Raw genomic sequence first — 24,666 nt, 5'->3', positions numbered from 1 at the left:
CCTCCTTCTTCTTCTGTTCTAAACCTCTCCAAACCAGTGATTCCACCCACCTTCTTGAAAACAAAATAGAACAAAGTCATTTCCTCGCCTGTTACAGCTGCAGCTCAGGCCTGTTTCAGACCCCTTCATCCCCCCCTTCTGACTGGACACCTTGGATTCTGGCCCCAGCCTTTCTTATTATCCTGATCATTCTCAGGCCCACAGAATGGCGGATAAACATGCTTAGAAGAGGCCTACGAAGGGGTGGGTTTTCTAGAAGGGAAAGTTAGGGGACCCCAACATTCATGCATATGCATGGTTTGTGTTGTTTTGAGTGATGATCAAGGAAGGAAGAAAAAAAATGAATGAAGAGTAGAGCACAGGGATAAGATGTGGTGAAGTCAGTGAGAGAGGGGGCAAGAGCAGGAATTGAAGGAATGTGGAGAAGGAGCTTGGGGGAGCTCTGGAAACAAGGTCTCTAAGAAAGGCACCTTGGCAGCACGCTGGGGGAGATGAAAGGCACCCTGCTCTTCTGCTCCTGCCTCTCCAGCTACAGCTGCTGTCCAAGTCCCTTCTTTTTGGTCAAGGGTCAAAGCTGCAGATCTCAAACAGCCATCTCCAGCAGCGGAAGCAACAGGCAAAGACCCTTGTCTTCTATCTGAGGATCTCAGACTTTGGTTCCTCTCTGTAGATAGGGGCTGTGGGTTAGAGAGTAAAAGATTAGAGAAAATGAGAGAGGCCCTTCAACACTCATCTGCCCTCCCCTCCCCCTTCTGCCTCCCTTTCTTTCCCCAGTGCCAAAGCTAGCTTCCCTGGGCTCTCAGCCTCCCTCCTTCCTGAAGATGGAGAGAATGCTGTCTCCTGGGAACAATTAGATGTGAGAAAAGCATTTTCCCAAACAATTGCCAGGAAATATTGTCTTGACCGATACTCCTAAAGTAAGGCCGCCTTCTTGGCAGGGTTATTCTAAGGCTTGGACTGTGGAAACAGCAGTTAAGTTGTGGTTCCTAAATCCCTAATCTGTCACATACCAGAGTCTTCCTACGACAATCCTCCCTTTTGGTTTTCCAGTGATAGATGCTCTTGGCACATTTGAACTAATAGCCTTGACCAGCTAACCCATTGGAGACCTCAGCTGTGCCAGCCTGTTTGTTGGTGGGAGGTCATTCCTTTGCTGACTCAGTCCCAGCCTGGGACTCATTGCTCCTTTCCACTCCATGAGTAATACCCAGGGCTTTTCCTCTTCAAAGCATCTTCCCAGCATTAACTACTTAGTCACTCCCCCCACCCCCAAAGTGCTACCAGGGAGGTTATCATTATTTTAATTATGCTCTGGCAAGGAGGGAAAACCTAGGAAGATAAGTGGAAACCCAGCCCTAGGCTAGCCAGGAAACTAAGGAGGGAGTCAGCGTTAGGATGCTGGAGTTTATGGCTGCTTGGGAATTCCCAGAACATCGGAGGTTGGGCAGTGAAGATATAACTGTGCCCAAGCAGAGGCCTGACTTTAGGTAGGAAGTAAGGGAGCAATGGGATCCCAGGGGGAAGAATGGAGAGCCTCGGACCCATGGCAAAGGTCTCTCTCTCTCTCTCTCTCTTTTTTTTTTTTGCTAATCTCAGAATCTGTGCATGGAGAGCTGGTAAGACTTACAGCATGCAGCCTGAAGAGCCATCCAGACGCTTGGTTTGGATTCTTATTCAGACGCTCCCAAGAGCATAGCATGTGAGCACACACACAAAATACATTACTCTACTGTGCTGCGGGCTGGGTCTGTGAAATGAATCTCAAAATACTCCTTTTCCTTTTCTGAGCAAGCACTTTGAATGATTTCTGTTAGTAATAGTAATGAATATCACCAAAGCACTTTGCAAATCTAAAGTGTGAGATGAGGGCTTGGGAGAGGAAGGAGCCTCCATTTCTCTTATTGAGTTGAAAGTTTGTCCTCCTTTTTGGGTGTGCTGTGTGAAAGTTAGAGTTTTCAGAAAGAAGTCTGAGTCTTGGTGATAGGGTGTGAACTGAAGCACCTTCTGGAAGGCAGACAGCAGAGTAATCCTTTCAGTCAACCCTGTCTGCAGCTGCTTTTTATAAACTTGGCATAAATATGGACTGGGGAAGGCCAGGACTGTATCTGGAAAATATTTTCCACCATCTGAAACACACACACACACACACACACACACACACATACACACACACACACACGCACAGGATTGGAAAGAAAAAAGTGCCCAGAAATTGTGCACAACATGGAGTGGCTTCACTTGTGGTTTTTTTCCATTACTTCCTCAGCCCATTTTTCTGCTGCCAATTTTAGAAGGCCATAAGTCATAGCTGTTGTTAAACTTTTTCAGTTAAAATGTAACTCCAAGAACAAAGTCATATGATCGGCTGTAGTCAAATAGTCCTTGGAGGCAGCTGAGATGGGAAGAAAAGTTTTCCTCACTTGGTGAAGCTCTATGGCCTAGGTCTGTCTGTCTGTTCATGGGATCTTCATTTATGTGTGTTACAGATGTGTATCGTAGGTCCTTCTGAGAACTCTGAGGTTCTGGGAGAGGGGCAGTTATTTATAGCTGAGATGGATCAGATTTTAAGTATTTAATGTAAATTAGGGACAGGAGGTGGTCTTAATAGATAATCTTTTTAATCTGTTCATCCTCCTCACCCCTTTTCTTTGGGAATCTATGGCCCCATTCAAACTTGGCTCATCTGCCATCTTCTCCATGAAGACTTTTCCCAAACCCCAAATTGTTAGTGTTTTTGTGCCCTTCCAAATTAAGATTTTAGATTCAGAGCCAGATTTTAATGCCTCTAAAGTCTGAGTCCAGTCATCAAGTATTATAAATGAAGAAACTGAGGGCCAGAGAAATCTATTGACTTGTTTAGGGTTACACACCCAGAAAGTGTCAGACGCAGGATTTGAACATGTGTTAGTGATTTCATGTTAAGTACTTTCTCTGCAATAGAATATAAGGTCCTTATGTTTTCATTTTTATCTTTGTAACCCTTGAACCAAGCATCATGTTTGACCCATTAAGACTGGACCTTTGATTTAATGGTTTAAGGAATTCCCAGTGAGGAAGCTATCTGTTAATGCAGATTTGCACTTGTTTTGCAACTCAAGTCTTAGAGAATCACTATGTCAGAAGTTAAATGACTTGTCCAGGGTTACACAGTTAGTCTGTTGTCAGAGACTGATTCCAACAGAGGTCCTCCTGACTGGAAGGCCAATTCTCAATCAGTAGAGTGTATAGTAAAGAGTTAATAAATGCTCATCAGGCTGGATGACATTGTTTGATTTTGCATAAGTGACACAGGGTAGAGAGGAGTTTGGGTGAATTTTGCTGACTTCCATTTGGATCTGTAAGTGGGTTGACAGTTAATTGGGGGCAATCTCTGTTCACCTCCATGCTTGCTTTCCTTCAGTAAACACCTGGTTCTCCTACTCCTAGATCCAAGAAAATTAGAATCAAGGGGGACAAAAGGGTAAGTATCTGTTTCAGAATCTGTCATTGCTAGCATACATTGATGATCTGGAAAATTTTTCTTTTTCTTGTTTTTTTTTTCAAGAAGGCAAATTCAAGGATCCCTGCTTGAGTCAATATATATTCACCTCTACCCCACAATGTTTGCAATTGTATCTCCAACTTCATATATCAAATCATGGATTGCTAGATCTGGAAGGGACCTTAGTGATCACCTGGTCTAACCCTTTCATTTTACAAATAACTTATCCACCCCTTGGATAGATAAATCTGCTTTCTCCAATGTCACCTGACAAGTTAAGGGGTTTGATTTGTCAGTCTTTATCACAAATCCCTTGGATCATTTCTCTCAATTCCTCAGCTATCTTATATTTATCTTGTAAAATATGTACATGTTGTCTTCCCCAATAGAATGTAAACTCTTTGAGAGCAAGAATTGTTTCATTTTTGACTTTGTATTCCTTGCACCTAAGTCTAGTGGCTAGCCTTTAGTAGACAGTTAATGAATACTTCTTTCAGAGATTGATTGGTCATGATCCAATTTTTATATTCATAACACAGGGAGAAAATAATAAAGGTAATTATTTTATTTCATGAGGAAACTGAATCCCAGAGAGCTGAAGAGATGTGCTTGGGGTCCCCTGTTTATTTAATGGCAAGACTGGGGTTTGAATCCAAATTTCTGGGTATTAGTTGAAATATTCTTTCTGCTTTGGTTGAGGATACAACAAAAATATCTAGTGCCTCTGTACTCTTAAATATTGAGGAGGACGAAAGATTCAGTCAGAGAAACACATCAAATCCAGCCGGTTTAAGAACAAGGTTTCCTAAGTTGGGACTCATATACTTGCTTTAAAACACCTTAATAAACTCTATTTAAAAATCATTGATTTCTTCTTTCAATGGCTTCCTCAAAAGGGATTGGCACTGCTTAGTGTACTTCGAGCAGGGTTCTTAATCTGGGGTCCATGAACCATCAAGGTGTCTGTGGATAGATTTCAGTGGGTCCATGAGTTTGGATGGAAAGCAAAACAAAAATATAGCTTTAGTTTTACTAACCTTTGATTTCCTTTGTAATCCTATGTATTTATTTTATACATTTAAAAGCATTATTTAGAGAAGGTCCAAGCTTCACCAGACTGCCAAAGGGGTTTATAACAAACAAAAAAAGTTCAAGCTCTGAAGCAAACTTTCATTCCTTCACAGAAGCTTTTCTCCTTGTTTCTCACAATGCCTTTTTGTCCCTCTCACTGTCGGTAAATCAGGCTGAGGTGCAGGGAGGCTAGCTCAAGACCAGGCTGGGGTTGCACCAGGTCTTCTAAGGAGAGGCCCTATGTCTGCATCATGGACATAGAAAACAAGTCAGTGCTTTATTTTATTAAGAGGGATGTAAAATGAAAACTAATAGGCAAAGCCCCTGAACCTGTCAGGTGACTCTGGAGAAGGTACTTCATAGGTTAGTCACCAATTTCCCATCTGTCAGGTGGGTGGGTATTCCTTATACAGCTCGCCATGAAGCAGATGGAATGTAAGCACAGCATTTATTGTCCCATAGCTGACCTGCTAGGCAATAGTGTTTCCCGCCTCACCCGCCCTCATCAATCGCTATCTCAATTCTCAAACAGTCTAGTCTTTGAGGTCTTGTTTTTCCTCTCTATCTTCTTTCTTCCTCCTTCCTGTTTGGGAATTCTCCAAAGTATTCTTGGTTTAAGAATAGGGCTCCACCTGGAACCCTAGTCCCTGGTAACACTGCCCTCTTTCACACCTTCTCAAATGAATTACCTAATTCAGCATATTGGAATCCTGCACAAACAAGCAGGAAGACCAACTTGAACAACCAGCCTCAAAGCATTTTCTTGGGGAAACACAAAAGTCAATCCACCCTTAGAGCCCTTCAGCCAGGCTTCGTGTCGAGGCCAATTTTTCTACAGATGTCCTGTTAAAAAGCATATGTGATGGACCAGCTCCAATCTTCATTCCAAGTGTGCAGTGTACCTGCTAGTGCTCCCTCCTCCCAGGACCTCCTTAACTAGTCTATACTCAGTCTGCAGAGAACTATTTAATGACTCAGGAAATGGATACATATTTTTCTCTTCATCCCCTTTCCCCAAAACAGTTCAGCTTTCCTGGAAAAAAAACAAAACAAAACAAGTTGGTTTTAAAAAAAAGAAAGAACTTTTGGAAAACCAGTTCTGAACACAAGTTTTTCTGCAACTCTTGCTCATTGGTTCATGCCCCACCCTCTCTTGTGTCATTCTCTTTGCTTCTAACTCCATGACAGCACATCCTGGGAGGAGGGAGGAGACGGATGAAAGATATGGTCTAGCTGGGAGTTGTCTCTCAAAGCATAAGGAGGAAAGCAGACCTACTGAGACAGCTTGAAACAAACATTTGTGCATAGGCATACAAAGTACCTGCATGTAATATATATGGAAAAGCACTGCACCTGTGTTTTATGGGCATAGAGAATTGCTAGGAAAAGAGACTATGGCTACGAATGGAAGTCTGTACCTTATCTGCAACTTAGAGATTTGCCTAGAACACTGAGAGGTCAGTGATTTGCCCAGGGTCACATAGCTAGTCCATGTCAGAGATGAAACTTGAACCTAGGATTTCCTGATTTTGAGGTTAGCTCTCTATTCACTATGTCAATGCTGTCTCTCATAATGTAATTTAAATAGGCATAAAAGTGCACATTGATGAGAGTATAATGTGCTTATATGTGTGGTATATATTAGAGTGATGTTCAAACTCAGCCTTGATGAGACTGGTGATTGATGGGAACACACCATTAGTTTCTTAACTGTCAATATGAAGATTATTTTCCTGTCCTGGGAAACACAGTTATTGTTTATTTCTGTGCACCTTTATTTTATGCAGTGGAATTACTTACTGTTATTATTACTGTTGTTGGTAATAATATTGGCGATACAGCTATTGATGAAGTCTATTCATTTAAAGCCATCTGGTCCACATTCTTTGTCTTTGATGAGGGAAAAACCTTTTCTGAGTTTCAGCTGGAACACTGCCTTTCAATTAATGTAACAGCAGATGCTGAATCCTCCTGTATTAGCAGGCATAGGATGCTTAGCCAGGCTCTTAAATACTGGCTTAGTCCAAGAGGGAGAGATCCTTTCCTATTGATTGTGGTTTGGTATGCAGTTCAGGCACTGACTTGTAGGAAATCTGGGCCAGAAGAGATATCATTAGGTATTTATGGGGGCTTGGTTTGCTCGGCAGTCAGTTTTTCCATTGTCATGCCCTGACAGTGGTGTGTTGCATACCCCCTCAGGAGATGTTCTTCTGTTTTCACAACAATGGAGAACTTTTGTTTCTGACTCATCTTCAGAAAGAACCCTCCACCTTCCCCCCCCCCCCATTTAAAAAGTATATATAATTAGCAACAGGTAGCCACCCCAATCTATCTGGGACTTATAATTACAAATACAAGCTGTTGTGCTTGTTGTCTTCCAAATGCCTTGCTGCTACCCTAAAAGGATACATCAGACTTTAAAACATTCTTCCATTTTGCTGCTGCAATGAAAGGGACCCTTGCTTGCCCTGAGACTGGGCTTCAAACAAATCAGTAGGAGTTGTCTCGAGCCCTAAAGGCAGAGGTAAAAGCTAATGCTCATATGCCTGAATGTGGGTGTGGGGTCTAACACACACTGACCACCCTTCTGGACCATTTGCACTGTTGCCATGCTCACCTACAATTCAACAAAACTTATTAAGGTCCTACTGCGTCCCAGGTACTATACTAGACGCTGATAATACAAAGACTAAAGAAATTTGTGCCTTCCTTCCTGGAATTTACATTTTATTTGGGTAAAAAAGCCTTACATATGTAAATAAATCGAAGCAATGTAATTGGAGGTGGAAGAAGGCATATATTTAATATAAAGGGCAGTTACCAATAGAACGAGGTTCTACTCAGTCAGTACACATTTATTAAGTACCTACTAAGTGCTAGGCACTGTGCTAAGTGCTGGGGGATACAAATACAAAACAGAAAATCTCTGCCCTCAAGGAATTTACAATCTAATGGAGGACGACAACTGGGGGGGGGGGGGGGGGAAATAAGCTGAAAAGTACATGTGTAAAGCAGTGGTGCAGGAGGTACCCAGGCTGGGCCATGGCAGGGAAGTCCAGAAGTGGTGAGTCCAGGTAGGAAATGAGGCCCCCTCATCAAATGGAGCTTCACCCACTAATCAGAGGGGCATAGGGCAGTACTGAGATGTGAGGTCCAGAGAGTACAGCTGAAGAATAGATGAAGGGTAAGATTGGGACACAAGGGGTGGGGTAGGAGATGTGCTGGCATCAGTGGATAGGAGGGAGTAGGAAGGGTCAGTGAAAGGAATCTATTTAGATAACAAAGTGGTCAATCTAGAATGCAGTCTCCTGTTTTGAAAAGAGTGACAAGTGCCAAATACAGATATCACAGAGGCACAATAATTTCTGCTTGAATGCTACACTGGTAAAGGGTGGGGACTGCATACCTGCAGGCCATGATCTGCTTTCCTTAGGCTGGGAACGGAAGCTGCCCTTCTTTGTTCCCAGCTCCCTAGGAGTCAGGTTGGCTCAGAGACAGCAGATCCGCCTAGCAACACCTGAGCTCAGACAGGTTATCCCTAGGTAACCTTCGTGACAAAAAAGGCAAGCTGGGAGCTCAGTGGCCTGGATCCAGACTCCTGGAGGGGGAGAGAAGGAGGCCTTAGAAATGTGGTTATCTCAGGGGTATAGTCCAGGGCCACATTAACAACAGGACTGAGGATATCAGGGGAGGATGCTGAAATTGTTGGTCTCATCTTCCTGACCTTTAAAATTCTCATAACTGCATAACTTTGTTCCAATTACATGTGTTACTCAGCAGATCACCATCTGCAAGGGTTGGACTAGATCAGAGGTTTATGTTTTATTAAGGTATTTCAATATAATTGATTTCCTTTGGAATTCCATGTATCCTATTTGATGCATTTAAAAACATTATTGTGAGAGGGGGCTTACAGATTTCACCAGACTGTCAAAGGGCTCATGACAGAGAAAAGCTCTGGACCAGAGGACAGTTAGGGTTTCTTCCAATGCCAATATTTTTTGATCCTATGATCTTATGACTTAGTAAGCTTTGGTGGGGATGGAGCCAAAGCTAGAAGCATAACTTCTGTACGAGGCATTTCTAGGTCCTGCTGGCCCCTCGTTACTGGTGCCGCCTCAAGAAATTACCTCATATTTAGCTTGTATTAATTCAGTGATAACAGCTGGCATTTATAGAGTACTTCAAGGTTTGCAAAGATATGTTATCTCACTTGACTCTCATAACAACCCAGTAGGATAGATGCTATTATTATCCCCATTCTACAGATGGGACAACTGAAACTTAATGAGGTTAATATAACTTGCCCAGGGTCACAAAGCCAGAAAGTACAAGAAGCAGGATTTAGACTTAGGGTTTCCTGACTCCAAATCTAGCACTCTCTCTAGAGTGCCACCTGGCTACCAGATATATATGTGTATGTATATATACATATACACACATATACTTATGTATATATATATATGTGTGTATGCATATATGTATGTATGTATATATATGTGGTAGCTAAATAGTTCAGTGAATAGAGTGCTGAACCTGGAGTCAGGAAGACCTAGTTCAAATCCAGCCTCAGACATGCCTTGCATGAGGATTCCTGTGGGCTGTGTATTGGTTTAGTTAACCACATATTAACATTGTTGATATTCTACTGTATTTTATCAATTTTGTTAAAGTTTTTCCAATTCCACTTTGATTTGGTTTGGGTTGCACTCAGGAAAAAGTTATGGGCTACATGGCTTCATGTTGGTATAGAGTCTAAATCACGGGATTTGGAATTAGAAGCCTGGGCTGGTGCTCAGGTCCTGTCTCTGACACTTACTGATCTTGGGCAAACCACCTAGTTTCATTTGTGAAATGGGGGTAATAAATAATACTTATACTACCCATTTTCCTGGTTATTGTGAGGAAAGTGCTTGGTAAGATTTCCAGTGGTGTAGGAATGTGAGTGGGCTGCTCTCCGTTCCCAAGAGATTGAAAAGGAGAGAACTTAAGCTCACATGTGGTAGGGAAGGTGATGAGCTCTATACAAAGTGTCCAAGGGTAAAGGAAGCCCTAAGCACAAGGGCCTGTCACAATTTAGCTCTTATTCTTTGTTACTTAGTCACCTGTCTTCTTAGTACTTAAGCCTCCTCATCTGTTCCAAGAGAGATAACAATGCAGATCTTTCTTTGCTAAAGAAAGGCTTTGTTAGTGTTTGCTAAACATATGTGAAGAAAGTACTGGCAAAGCCTGATCTATGTGATGTAAGCATGTACCTTCTAACAAAACACAATCTGTCGATCTTTGAAAAAAATTTTTTTTATCCCATCACCATTCATATCTTAATCTACCACGTGTCTATGCTTGGAGAGTCAAAATAGGCTATTTTCAGTTACCTGTGTGTGAATACGGATGCACACGATCCTCCCCCATCCCATGGCTTAGCTCAGCTCTGACTCAATAGGAAATATTGGATGGTAAAACTTGAGAGGGTTCTATTCCCAAAAGAATCTTTGAATGTGTTGTGATGGATTGACAAGAGGAGCGAATAGTAGTAGTGGTCCTTTGGTGAGGCTGGGTGTTTTGGGGCCATAGAGGCAAGGTTTTGTAAATGTACTGTGTGCTTATTAAGTCTGAGATTTCAAGGGACAAAGATCCTTCACTGACTTGATCTGTCTGAAGGGTTTATTGATTATATACAAACTTAAGTATACCTGTCTATTCAAGAAAGATGTAAGAAGACAAATGCATCCCATTTTATGGTTGTCCTTTAGCCTGGGTTTGGGGAATTACATCTTTAATCTGGGCAGCCAGCTCTATAGAAATCACTGGGTCAATAAACTATGGCCCAAGGGTCAAATCCAAAGAACCAAAAATGGTGTTTATATTTTTTAAAAAGTCTTATCACATTTAAAAAAAAGTAACTTCATTGAAAAACATAAACACTATTCTTAGCTCTCGGGTGCTGAGAAATAAGCCTTGCCCTGGATTTTGACTTCCTAGTGTTGAGCCCTGAAAACAATAGATTGGTTCCAGGTGATTCTCACTTGTTAGGGGCTGTACAATTATATTTGTTCAGTTATTTCAGTCTTGTCTCATTCTTTCTGAGCCCATTTGGGATTTTCTTGGCAACGATACTAGAGTTGTTTGCCTTCTCCAGTTTTTTTAAACAGATGAGAAACGGAGGCAAACAGTTAAGTGGCTTGCCCAGCGTAATACAACTAGTAAGTATTTGAACTTAGGAAGGTGGGTCTTCCTGACTTCAGGCCTGGCACTCTAGACACCAAGCCACCTAGCTGCCCTGTGCTATTTTAGTCTAAGGTAATTTAAGTGATATGGAGTTTCTTACAAGTACACCAACCTTAGGGGGCTCCCATACCTTTGAATATTATAATTATCAGTCAGTCAGAGAGGGCTAAACACAGGGAGTTGGTAGAATTTCTTTGGAGTCACAAGTTGAAGTCAAGGATATTGATCTAGTTACATATTCCATCTTCCCTTTGAGGGGAAGGAAGGACTCTGGTCCAATTAGGGTGTATCCCATTGGGAGGCACTTATGGGCTTCTGAGGTAATATCTGTAAAGCACTTGGAACAATGCCCTCCACATAGTAGGGGTTTATTAAATGCTTGTTCCCTTCTGAAAACAGGTTTACTGTGTCTATCCAAAGTCAGGAGTTCCAAGGTTCTGATTTGTTACTGAATGTGTATCTTTGGAAGAGTTTCTTATTTCTTCCTGTCTGTTCACCAAGTGGTGTGGTACAAGGGAAAAAACATTAGCCTGGAAACCAGGAGACCTGGAGCCTAACCAGGGATATGCTGGAAGCAGCTCAAATTGGCTCATGGAAATCAATTGTTAAATTTTCAATGTCAGCATTTATGCCTCAGAAATTAGCAAGCTACAGATAGGGCTTATTGTTTTATTGATCTATACTTAAGAAAGTGATGAAGAAAATGTTAATAATTCAAATTAAACTTAAAGATGTGCTGTATGTAAAAAAAATTTTTTTTGTCTTCCAGGGTTGTGGTTGTTAAACATTTACCAGTACATCTCTCATCCTAAACCTGTGTCTCTTTGGAAAAGTCCCTTCACCTTTATGGGTCTTAGTTCTTCGTCTGTATAAAGAAGGATTGGATTAGATGTTCTCTAAGGTAGTTCCACCCAGTTTTAGTGGTAGAGAGGTGAAAAGAGTCCTGGAATCAAGAGAACTAAGTTTCAGTTCTAGTGTTGGTATTTACTAGCTGTGTGGTCACAGGCAAGATATTTATCTACAAGTCTCAGTTTCTTTATCTCTAATGTGGGGCTAATAATACCTGCCCTACCTAATTTATAGGGTCATTGTGACTAACATGTTTTATAAACTTTTAAAGTGCTATAGAAACACAAGCTATTGTTATGTATCTACGTGTAAACTTGAAGCAGTAAGAAGACCTGCTGTCAGCTACTAATAATGTGATATCTTTGGTTAATATCCATTTCATAGCTATGAGTAACACCTAAGCTTAAAACTTAGATTATCATTATAAGCAACAATCTAAGTTCTAGACTCAAAAGTAGATGCTTAGTTTGTGTTTTGTTTTTAACTACCTCATATATATTCTTCTATTTGTTCAAGTCCCATCTCTGACATCGTGACCAGGGCAAGTCATTTAAATTTTCAGTGCTCTATGTAACTCTTTAATACAGTAAGTTACAGGATAAGGTGCTGGTCTACTTTGGTAAAAGCCCACCTGGGAGTTCTCTATGTCAAGGAAAACCACAACCATATTTACAAATGTAGATTTCATCTCCCCCAAATATAAGGTCAAGATCTTTCAGAACAGGTTTCTTTCATTCTTTGACCTTGTATTCTCAGTGTCTAGAATAGGGCCTGGTATGTAATAGGTGATTGATAAATGCTTATTTAAATTATAAGATCAACAGATGTTCAACATAAGAGAACCTTCTTTTTGGAGGGGCCATTTTTACCTTTTTTTATATTAGACAATATCCTAGTACCCCACTTGAACACTATTCATTACAGGCCAGAATTTGACATGGTAGAAGTTCATTGTAGACCCCTTTTTAAGGGAGTTTAGAAGTAAAGGTACTAAACAGACTTCATCATAAGGATGTCTCAACCAAAAAGCAAACCCAGTAACTTGATGACAGTTTTCTAGGGGCCCAATGTGTTTATTTAGAGGTTAGCCCCAGCATCTTTTTCTGAGATGGAAGACATGCAGTTTTTTTGATGGCAAGAAGGTCTGCAGAGCTGCATTCAGGCACTGAAGATGTTTCTGTAAACATGCTTGATTTGTGTGTCTATCAGAATGGTAAAGCTAGCTTGGGAGGTGTCAGAACCTCCCTGATCTGGCTGCTGGGAACCAGTTTTATACCTCTGGAGATAGATAGTGTCGCAATATAGCTGGAGGCTGAGAGGGTTTATATCAAAAGCCATTACTTCACCAATGTTAATCAAGGTCATGCATCACACCAGGAAGCACACAGGGCTGCAGTAGTCAGAAGGGAGCAAACCTTGGTTTCCAAAGTCAAGACCAGCACTTGCATTTGGCACACTTTCCTTTTGGGGTGGGAATGAGAAGGAGTTTCTGGACACCTTGAAGTAAAAAGTGGCCAGTCCTCAGGGAACCACATCTCTATGACCTCTGACCACTGGAAGATATGCATCTCCTCTGGAAAAAAATAACCCAAATACTATGTGAGGGTGTGACTACTTAGAATCCCTCCTTTGGACTCAGGTGATGGCATCATTTAAGGGGAGGAACTGAATAGGCAGGCCGCCAGCACACATTAAGAGTTCTAGAATGTTGTAACTAAAGTGTCACCGAAGGAACAGCAGCCCAAAGTTGTCTGAGTGCCACCGAGTCAGGATGGTTGGAACGTTCATGAACTTTGCTTCATGTGGGCTACTCTCTTATTGACTTGACATCCTAATTCAGCAAGCTGTACCCCGTGCTGCTTTGTTATGGTGTATGATGGGACTAATTCAAGAATACACCGAATAGTCATTGAATTCCTTGAAGTGTGAGGTGCTGGGGCTATAGAGACAGATACCACTCCGGCCTGTACTCAAGGAGGAGCTCCCAAAGAAAGTGCATGGATATAAGCAACTAGGATACAATGGAAGTATACGTGTGCGAATGAAAGATTTAGCGTTACAGATGGTTTTTTCCATTTGCAGCTATTATTTTTATTAATATTATTTTTATTTTCATCATCTCCTCTCCACTAGTTTGACTTCAGAACTTTCCAGGCAACCAAAAGTCTGAGGTCTCAACTCGTATGCTGTTACCGCAGAAACAGAGTGAAAATCACCAATACCGAATCCTTAGGTGACTGCTGAGAATACACCCTTCCACTTGCAAACATCCGAGGAAAGGGATGGGGAGGGGGCAGATGGTTTTTTAACATTCACTTAAAAAAACTTGAGTTTCAAATTCTCTCCCTCTCTCCTGCCCTTCTCCCACCCATGGAGAAGGCAAACAATATGACATCAGTTATACATGTGAAGTCATTCAAAACGTATTTCCATATTAGCCACGTTGCAAAAACAAAATAAAACAAAAGCAAGAAAAATAAATAAAGGGAGAAAAGCATGTGTCCATCTGCACTCGGTGTTCATCAGTTCTCTCTTTGGGAGGTGGATAGCATGTTTCATCATGAGACCTTTGGGAAATGTCTTGATCAGAATAGCTAATTCTTTCACAGTTGATCATCCTTACAATATTGTGGTTACTATGTACAGTGTTCTCCTGGTTCTGCTTACTTCACTTTATATCAGTTCACGTTAATCTTCCCGGGTTTTTCAGAAAGCATCCTACTCATCAGTTCTTATAATACAACAGTATTCCGTCACAATTATATACTACATTTTCTTCAGTCATTCCCTAATTGATAGGCATCCTCTCATTTTCCAACTCTTTGCCACCACAGAAAGAACTTGTAGGTAGTTTTTAACCTGGGGTCCATTCACTTAAAATTTTTTGAAAATTATATTTTTATACAACTGATTTGTTGGTATTTCCTTTTTATTTTTGTATAGTTTGCTTTGTATATATTTGTTTGCACGTTGTCTCCACCTTTAGATTGTAAACTCCTTGAAAGCAGAGCTTATCTTTTGTCTCTGTTGCTATCCCTAGTGCTTAGCATAGTTCCTGGCATATAGTAGGCATCTAATAAATATTTGTTGAATTGAATTCAATGGAAAATCCAATGATATCACTTCCTCTTTTTTAAATTTTAAAGTTTTAAAGTATATGAATTTTGAGAAATGCAGGCAGTTAACAGTTTGTTTTCAGAACACTGCACAGATAGAACTCAGGAAGGCCTCCATCCAGGCACAGTCATTTTTAGGGCCATTCTGTAGATTGTAAACGCCTGGGAAGGCAGAGACCTTAATTCTTTTTAGCCTTCAGCATTAAGCTATGTAGATAGTGAGCCAGCTAGTCAACATGGTGGATAGAGTACTGGACTGTTCAAATCCAGCCTCAGATGTTTACCAGTTGTGTAATCTGGGTAAGTCATTTAACCTTTATTTGCCTCAGTTTCCTCCTTTGTAAAGAAGCGATTATAATAGAACTTTCCTGCCAGGATTGTTATGAGGATCAAATGAGATAATAGTTGTAAAGTGCCTGGCACATAGTAGGCACTATATAAACATTAACTGTTATCATTAATACTTGTTGAATGAATGAACCAATTGGGAAGAGGTGGGAGGAAGGACACAGAGTGTTAAAGTGTGATTCAGGCCTCAGAAAATTGATACCTCCTTGCTAAATTAGGGAACTCAGGAATTTGTTTCTCCCTTGTAAATTCATGCCAAGGAACCACACCTCCTTCTTGATCTAGCAACATGGGAAGGGGAAGCAGGCAATGCACAGTTTATTTTGTAAAGGGGAGGAGGTCAAGAACAAGAGAATCTTTTTCTTTTCTTTTCTCATTAAGGATTGGGAGGCATTTCTGCTGTTGCTGCCTTTGCTGAGGGGGTTCTGGGTAAATCCTCTTGTGGTGCCTTGCCTCTCCCTGCATGTTCTTCAGTAACCTGCTTGTTCTGACATGCATTTACTTTCCGGGGAAAGCAACCTCTGTGGTGTCCAAATCTTTCCTTCTCTATTTAAGATGTACACAGCTCCTTTCAAAAAGGAAAATAAAGGAGGGATATTAGACAAGAACTTATTTGGATCCTCATTTTACTGGCCTGTGCTCAGAGAGTCTCTGTGATCCCCTCCGTGGGTGTCTACACTACTCTGATGTGGCTTCAATAGCTCTATTCTCCCAGGAAGGTCAGAATCACATCCCCTTGGTCCTTTCCCTTCTCTTCTCCCCAGGTGTCCTTCTCTGAGGATATGGAAATTTAATAGCGGAGCAGCTGGAGCACAGAGCCAAATCCTGCCCAGAGACCATGACTGTATCACTGTCCCAAAGTAATAACACCTAGAAGCAGTTCATCTCTCCAGATCAACATTTTGCGAGACCCATTGGCAGGCTGTGTTTGGCCATTGGAGATGTGGGGCCAGGGCCATGTGCTACTACTCTCTCTCCTCTTTGATGAAGGACTGTTACTGTCTACTTCACAATGCAGTCTGAGGGGTGAGAGGTAGGGCACTGGCGCTAGCTTTCAAGTAGATCTTTTTTTGCTGAAACTCCCAGGGAAATAAGAATAAAATGTTGAGGAATGTAGGGAGACTGAAGGGCAGCTTTGGGAAACCATGATTTAGAATTGGGAGGGACCTTGGAGGACCTCTGATCTACTCTTTTCATTTTACAAATGAGAAAACTGAAGTCCAAGAGTGTTAAAGTGACTTGCCTAGGGTCGCACAGCTAGTAAGTGTCTGAGGCCAGATGTGAACTCATGAAGATGAATCTTCCTGACAGGCCTGGCACTCTATCCATTATTCCACTTAACAGTTCCCATTGGTGTGAACTATGAGTACCTGTATGACCTTTGCCAAGTCTCTTTACCTTTTAAAGTCTGTTTCTTCTTCTGTAAAATGAGAGGATTGGACAGCATAACAAACATTTATTAGGCAATGGTTGTGAGCAATGTACTTATTTTTTTTATTTTTAACACAGTTTATAACAGATAAAGCAATTCAAACTTTTGGTCAGGTGATACATCTTTTCAAAGCATTTACAATATGGACCACAAAAGAATTTTGTTTTTTAAACATAAGCCAACTGAGACACAGATAATATTCATGTTGCGAACACCACAAGCTCTTGACCACAAGCTCCACAGTATTACTAAAAATTAAAGGACCCTAACTTATTGTTGTTGGTCTAAAGCCCTATGCCTAATAGCTTAATTTTAGACAACCTCGGATGTTCCCCTATCTATAGTCTATAATGGAATAGATCTAGTATTAAGCTTACAATCCTTTTGACTGTAGGAAATTGCCACCAAGAGTAGGGACGTTGCAGGGATACAATATCTCCCCAACTTCATGTCAGTTTCAGGCAGGATTAGATTGTCCACTTGCGTTCAGTCAAGCTTAAAGTCTGCCAGGTGTCAGTGGGGAAAATGAGTGGAGAATCCTACCTCAGCCCATGCTGAACAGCTATTCTCCCACCCTTCCCTTGAGATCACCTATGCAGTTCATACCAGCATCTCATCAACTTACTGGCATCATGTAACAGAGGCTCAGATCCATGCAATGTACTTTGCTAGATGCTGGCAACACAAAGATAGAAAGGCAAAAATGAAATAATCCCTGCCCTCAATGGGCTTACATTTTCCTAGATGCCAAATATATATATATATATATACATATATATATATATATATAAACATTCTCCTAGATAAGAGTTATACATAAGTAAACACAAGATGATTTGAGAAGAGGGAAATACTAACATCCAGGAAAAGAGTAGGAACAGGGAAGGTGGAGATGGCAACTTGGCTGAACCTCAAAGGAACAATAAATATTCTAAGAGGCAGAGGTACGGAGGGGTTGCATTGTAGGCACGTATGTAACAGATGGGAGATTGCTTCTAAGATCTCTGGCAGTAGTAATTGCCTTATGATCCTTGGACTTCTATCAAGTCGTTTTACTGGCTCTGCTGTTTCAGTTAACCCATCCTTAGAATGGAGATACTAGCACTTTAACTACCTAACTCCCATCAAGGGATGTATTTTTGAATGAAAATAAAACGTATATATATAACATACTTTCTTGTCATGTTTCTTTTTTTTAGGTTTTATTAATCTCTTTTGCTTTTGCACCAGCCATTTCTTGATATTCCCTTCTCTCTCACTAAACTCTGGTTTATAATAAAAACCAGTCAAGCAAAACCAATTAACACAATGGCTAAGTCTGAGATTGCCTGTCGCATTCCACGATGATTGTCCCTCACCTCTGCCCTGAGAGGATGGAGATGTGTTTCATTCTCTCTTCTTGGGAACTGAGATAAGTTATTACAGTTGGTCAGGGCTCATCTGTCTTTAAGTACTGCTTTTATTCTTGTTGTTGTTCAGTCATTTCCAGTCATGTTTCACTCTTTGTGACCTCATTTGGGATTTACTTGGCAAAGATACTAGAGTGGTTTGTCATTTCTTTCTCTAGCTCATTTTACAGATGAGAAAATTGAAGCAAACAGGGTTAAATGACTTGCCCAGGGCCACCAACTAGTAGACCAGGTTTGAATTTAGGAAGATGAGTCTTCCTGACTCCAGTCATGGTGCTCTATCCACTGTGCTTCCTAGCTGTCCACTGTTTTTATTTACATTTTTGTAATTGTGAATATTATTATCCTAGTTCTACTTACTTCACTCTGCATCAGTTCATGTAAGTTTTCTATGCTTTTCTGCACTCCCCAATTTATCCTTTCATATATAATATTCCATACAATAATATTCCATTACTATTATACTATACTATCATATGTTCAGCCATTCCCGAAGAGGTGGATACCCACTTTATTTCCAGGATTTTTTTTTTTTGCTATGTCTCTGATATAAATATATCTCTTTGAAGGATTGCTGGGTCACAGGATATGAACAATTTGTTGATTTTTAAAAAATATTTTACACAATTCCGATTGTTTTGCATAATGACTCGACAAATTTACAGCTCTGCTAACAGAGTATTATGTGTCTGTTTTCCCATAGCTTCTCCAATGTTGCCTATTTCTGTCTTTTCTCATGTATGCTACCCTGAGGGGTATCAGGTAAAACCTTAGTTTTAATTTTCTAGTACTGCATCTTATCTTGTAATCTCATAGCAATCAGAGCTCTGTTTCCCTTGCTTTGTGTATAGATAGCACAGACCTATGTCCAAGTAATGAGTTCCTTGTCATTAGAAGTCTTCAGGAAGATTCTGGAAGATGACTTATTAAGATGACCTGTGTAGAGAGGATTCCTGTGTACATATAGGGGTGAGTTAGGTGACCTTTGAATTTTCTTCCAACTCAAAGCTTCTTTGAGGCATTTTGCAAATGATAACTTTGTATATAGTGGATCACTCTGAACCAAATCCCTCTTTCCTTTGAGAATTAATCTGACCAATTGAAGCATTCAGTTCAAAAGATGTAGAATTGAGCTAATGGTTTCCAATTTATCCTGGGTAACAATATATCTACAGAGCTTCCACTCAGACACATACTCTGTCAAAAGAATCACTTTTTACTCATATAAATTTTGGATACATATTTTTTTTCAAAACTGTGCTCTGTCACATTTATAATTTTCACTTTTATCAAAGGCCCTGAGACTTCCTCAGACTTCTGCCTCTAAGTTAGTTTCACTTTGCCAACAGAACAACATTTCCCTTTTTGAATTTGACGGCATTTGTACGAGAGAGTGGTAGTGCATGCTGAAACCTTTCCTTCCATGGGTGGTAAAGGTGTGTGTTCTGCCCACACTGAATTAAATGATCCAGCTACAGGCAGCCGCAGCCTATATGCTGCTCACTTGTAGTTTAGTCTCATGAATCTGACGAATCGAGGCAAAATAATTCAGGGTTGCCAGACAGAAGAACAAATGAGGTCAATAAACATATGGTTTGAGAGTGCTGTGCTTCCCATGGGCACTTGGTGATTAATCTTTTAATTCATTTGGATCTAGGATAGCAGTTAAGGTGTGGAATCAATATAAGTACCTTCCATATGGGAAAATGTAACCAGATTACATTTAGAATTAGACCAGGTTCATTTTCCTAATGATTATTTCATCTGATGGTTTTATAAACATGAAGGAAAAGCTCCCATTATTGGCCCTATTTTTCACAGACTCTGAGACATACAGACCCCCAATTAATCAATCAACCAGTAGTTATTAAGCAATGATTATCAATCAGTAAACATCAAGTGTCTACTAGGTGCTAAGCACTTTGCTAAGCGCTAGACATATAAATATGAAAAAGAAATCTAGCCCCTGACCTCAAGGAACTTACATTCTAATGGGGGACAACTACACACAAAAAACAGGTGAGAAGGGGGTGGTGGGAGGAGCGGTAGGAGAAGGTATCTTTGGGACCAGCATGATGGCAAAGGCCAAAAGGGTACAATTGTGGGGGAGGAATGAAAGGATGGATGACCTGGGTGCCCTCCTGAAATGGGAGTTTTGGGAGGAGCTCGTTGTTTCTCCTTCTCTCATTCAGGCACAATGCTAGGCACTGTAAATGAACCAGTCCCTACCTTCAAGGACCTTACTGTTCCATTGGAGGAAACAACCTGTACCAATATAAATAAATATAAGATATACGCTAAATAAATACAAAGTAATTTCATGGGCCCTGAGGAGGTTGGTCAAGGATGGCGGGAAAGGTCTCCTATAGAATATGTCACTTGAGCTGAGCTTTGAAGAAATCTAGATATTCTCAGAGGCAGAGCTGAGGGAGCCATGCATGCTGGGAATGTGCATGAGTGACAGGTATGTCTCCCTTCCCCCAACCCCATCCAACCATGAGGGAGGTATAGTGGAGAGAATGCTGGATTCAGGGTCAGGAAGACCGGGATTTTAATGTTGCCTCAGAAACACATTACCTGCATAACCCTGGGCAAGACTAAACCTCTTTGCCTCAGTCTTATCATCTGTAAAATGGGGATGATAATAATAGCATCTGTCTCCCAGAGTGGTTTCAAGGATCAAAGGAGATAATTGGAAAGTGTTTAGCGCAGTGACAAGCACAGAGGAAGTGCTATATAAATATTTGCTATTACTGTTATTATTATTTATTACCTGGGTAACTCTGAGCAAGTCACTTCACATTTCTGGGTCTCAATTTCTTCATCTAGCTAGGTGTCTAGATATAAATGCTTAAATAGGTAGAGAGAGATCTCTCAAATATGGTATCCCGTGAGGTCCAAACCTGCAAAAACCTCTGTTCTGCTTTAGCATCATTCGCTTCCACAGCTTATTATATATTCCTCTGCACAAGAGAGTTTTCCATGTCTGCATGGTCATGTGCCCGTGGGTGCCCACAACACTCCCGAGTGGGGACAAATCAGATTAAAATATAATTGGGAAATATTTAACAAAATAAATAGCAATCCAATAAAACATAGATGATGTTAATATGTGGTTTTGTGAGTCATTCTGGAACCTACAGGGATCCTTATGTATGCTTTAGTGTCCTCCCTATTTGAGTTTGATACTGCTATTCTACGCTATTTAAAAAAATAAAGCCCCTGCTGAACAATCTCTTAACTCCAACGTGGGAGACAGGTGTCTACTTTGGGTAAGCCCAGCAAGGTTTTAGAAATGCAATTGGGGTTGGTCATTTTAAATGTCTCTGATCTGAAAAAGGAAGACAAAAAAGCAGTTTTTAGTACTTAACAATGAGATATCTCTATAGCGGTGGAACATTTCAAATACATCAATTTCAGTATCAAAACTTGAGCCACCAAAGGCATCGTAATGGTGGCTTGCCTTTATATAGTATTATAATTTATAGGCACTATATAAATCCTTATTCCTTGCCCTTCCTCTCAGGTCTTCAGGAATTCAAACCCAGGTTCTCCTTCCTCCCAGCAGCATACTATTCACTAAACTGTGGTGCCTAGGATATGCCAATACCAAAGCTATGGCTTCATAGAATTGGAAGTTGGGAGGAACCCTAGAGATTATTCAGCCCCCATCCCTTATTTCGTAGATGAGGAAACAGAACCAGAGAAGTTTGATCCTAGGACCCCCACTGGTTCTGGGCTGGTAGGGAGGTCTCAGAGTGCTAGATGTGTGACAGATTAGTCATAAATAGGAAGCCTGCAGGGGTCCTAAGGCATGCCAGGTAATAACCTTGTGACCCCTAAAGGGAAGCTCTAAGCTGGGGAGTCAGACACCAGCTGTCCCTCTTCCAGGTGAAGCGCAAAGGCTTCCTGGAAGGTCAACTCAAGCCTATTCTAGCAGGACTGATATATGCAGGTGAGGTAATGAAAAGCAATGCAAATCAGGGTAATTTCCTCTGCAGCAATAATTAACCTGTAGGAACCTTGCTGGCTGACTGGGGGTAGTTTAGGGAGCACAGTGTTAGAGATCATCAGATGAGAGGAGAGTTTTCCAGCTCTCGCCATGATTTGGGCTGCATATCAGTGTGCTTTTGGCTCCAACTCATTACCATAAAAAAATCTCATAAATTAAATTGCCACTCAGGGAAAATTGACTCACTTTTGGGTAGCAAGAGTGGTTTGCTAAAAAAGATGACTGAATTGAGAGTGAGGAGAGCGGGGGTCTATTTTCAGCACTACTGCTAACTGTATTATCTTGGACAGTTCCCTCTCTGGGGCTCAGTTTTCCTATTTGTAAGATGAGACATTTGGACTTAGAATTTGGAACTGAATTTGAACCATACAGATTATCTAACCCAATCCTTTCGTTTCTAGATGAGGAAATTGAATCCCAGAGAACTGAAGTGTCTCTTCTGAGGTCATATGGTAATAATGATGATGACTGATGATGACGATGATGATGGTAACAACTAGCCTTTATATAGAACTTTAAAGTGTGCAGAGATCTTTACACAGTATATCTTTTGATTCTCACCGCAATCTTTAGAGGTTGGTGCTATTATTATCCCAATTTTACAGATGAGGAAATTGAGACTGAGAGAGGTCAAGAGATTTGCCCAGGGTCACACAGCTATTGAGTACCTGAGGTAGGATTTAAACTCAGGTCTTCCTTACTCTGGGCAGCTAGGTGATGCAATGGGATAAAGCACTGGACCTGAAGTCAGGAGGACCTGAATTCAAATCTGACCTCAGATACTTCCTCAGCTAACTATGTGACTCTGAGCAAATCATTTAAGCCTGTCTGCCTCAGTTTCCTCATCTGTAAAAAGAGCTGGAGAAGAAAATGGCAAAACCACATCAGTATTTTTGACAAGAAAATCCAAATAGGGATGTGACTGAAAAGCAATTGAACATGTGTCCATTATGCCTCATTCCCAGCTCTAGTGAGTAGCAGAACTGACATTCCAACTGTCCAGCCCGTGCAGTTTCCAATCCTGCTTCTGTCATTTAGTATTTATGTGGCTTTTGGTAAATTACTTAACCTCTACGGGCTATACTTAACCTAGTTTTCTTATCTGTAAAGTTTAAGGTATAGTCCACTGTTGCTCAGTTGCATGTGTCACCCCATTTGGGGTTTCCTTGGCAAAGATCCTGGAGTGGTTTGCCTTTCCTTTTCCAGCTCATTTTACAGATGAGGAGACTGAGGCAACCAGGTTAAGTCACTTGCCCAGGGTCACACAGCTAGGAAGCATCTGAGGACAAATTTGAACTCTGATCCTCCAGACTCCAGGGCCAGTGATCTGTCTACTTTGCCACTTAGCTGTCTTTCTGTTATAAATCTAAATTTAAATCTGTGATTCTATGAATCTAGGTCCTGTGTTTTCCTTAGCAGCCTCCTTCCTCTGAGATCTTTTCCAGATCTGACCTTCTAATTTACCTTTTAGAATTATAAGACTGGGATGACCCTGGAGAGGTCATCTAGTCTATCACTTAACATCCAGGTAAGGCTGTTCCTAACCCCTCCCAGTCAGCCTTTCATAAGGAGTTAATGTATGTAAAGTCCTTTGTAAACCTTAAAGCACTCTATAAGTGCTCTTATTATTAATATTATTATCATCATTATTATAGAGGAATATTGTATTGCCTTCCTCAGGCATCCTTTCTAGTAACTCATTATCAACAGGTTTCTCCTGATAGCTAAAGGAAATCCCCTTTGCCCCATTGCCTTCAGCTTAAGTCCATTTCCTCTCTTCTAGGTATTTGGACCTTGGACATCACTGCCATTAAGCACCTTGTCACTTCTTTAATTAGTTATTAAAATGTTTATGACTATTAACAGATGAGACCAGACATTTGAACCACAGTAGAGAAGTCCAGTGATTCATCCGATATCACCATCATTGAGTCAATGTAGAGGGCAGTATTGGAGCCTGCATTGAAAGGTCTTGGCTTATTCCACAGGTTATCGTTACCTCACTACGTACTCTAGCAGGGGATGTTTCATTTTTCCAATAGTAAAGTAGCATTTTCTTCTCTGGGAGTAAAAGGCCTATGACGTCTCAGAAGATAAGAAGTTAATATCTAGGCTCATTCTAAGGTTACGTTGTCTGGAAGATTGCTGGCTGGAAATCAGTTATGTGACAACAAACAGAGATCAATAGATGATTAGGCCAAGTTGCCAACCTCCATTTCTTTCCATTTTTCTACCTATAAAATGAGGATGGCTAGGTGGCACAGTGGGTAGAGTACTGACCCTAAAGTCAGAAAGACCTGAATTCAAAGTGGGCTTTTGTCCCCAGTGCATTATATAATATGGATTGGGGAAAGAACCTCCAAAATGAATGCTAACTGAAAAATCCATAGAGTATCCTGATTTATGACTCTTCTAATGTCCTTGTAATGCATCTTATCTGGAGTCCATTGAAGCCCAGCTTTCCCTGGGTGATGTTCAGGAACTGGGAATGCCCTGGTATTGCTGGTTACACCTGTGCTCCTCAGAGAAAGCTGGATTCAGACCAGAAGTCATCTATGTGTCTGTTCCTTGGAGTGGTTGCCCTGGCATTGAAGAGCCGTGGTTGAGTCCCAGTCAAGAACAATGATTCTCCACACTTGTTTCAAAACTCCCAAAGCATAGGATGTCTGGGGCTTCAGCTCTCCCATTACTCTAGTCTTCCCACTATGTTTCTGTCCCTG

The 24,666-nt window shown here is 40.9% G+C and overlaps 1 long non-coding RNA gene across 2 annotated transcripts in view; it reads left to right on the top strand.

The window, feature by feature from the left end:
• The first annotated feature begins 1,383 nt into the window (after positions 1-1,383).
• LOC140529113 (uncharacterized) overlaps positions 1,384-24,666 on the top strand; it is a 152,772-nt gene continuing 129,489 nt past the window's right edge. For both annotated transcript variants that reach the window (XR_011975432.1, XR_011975431.1), the window contains exon 1: positions 1,384-1,487. This is a non-coding gene — a long non-coding RNA (uncharacterized lncRNA). The remainder of the gene's footprint in view (positions 1,488-24,666) is intronic.

Source organism: Notamacropus eugenii, chromosome 2 (assembly GCF_028372415.1).
Source record: "Notamacropus eugenii isolate mMacEug1 chromosome 2, mMacEug1.pri_v2, whole genome shotgun sequence".
NCBI classification, from domain to species: Eukaryota; Metazoa; Chordata; class Mammalia; order Diprotodontia; family Macropodidae; genus Notamacropus; species Notamacropus eugenii.
The sequence above is the reverse complement of the archived record's forward strand: the minus strand, read 5'-3'. Positions and strand labels throughout refer to the sequence as shown.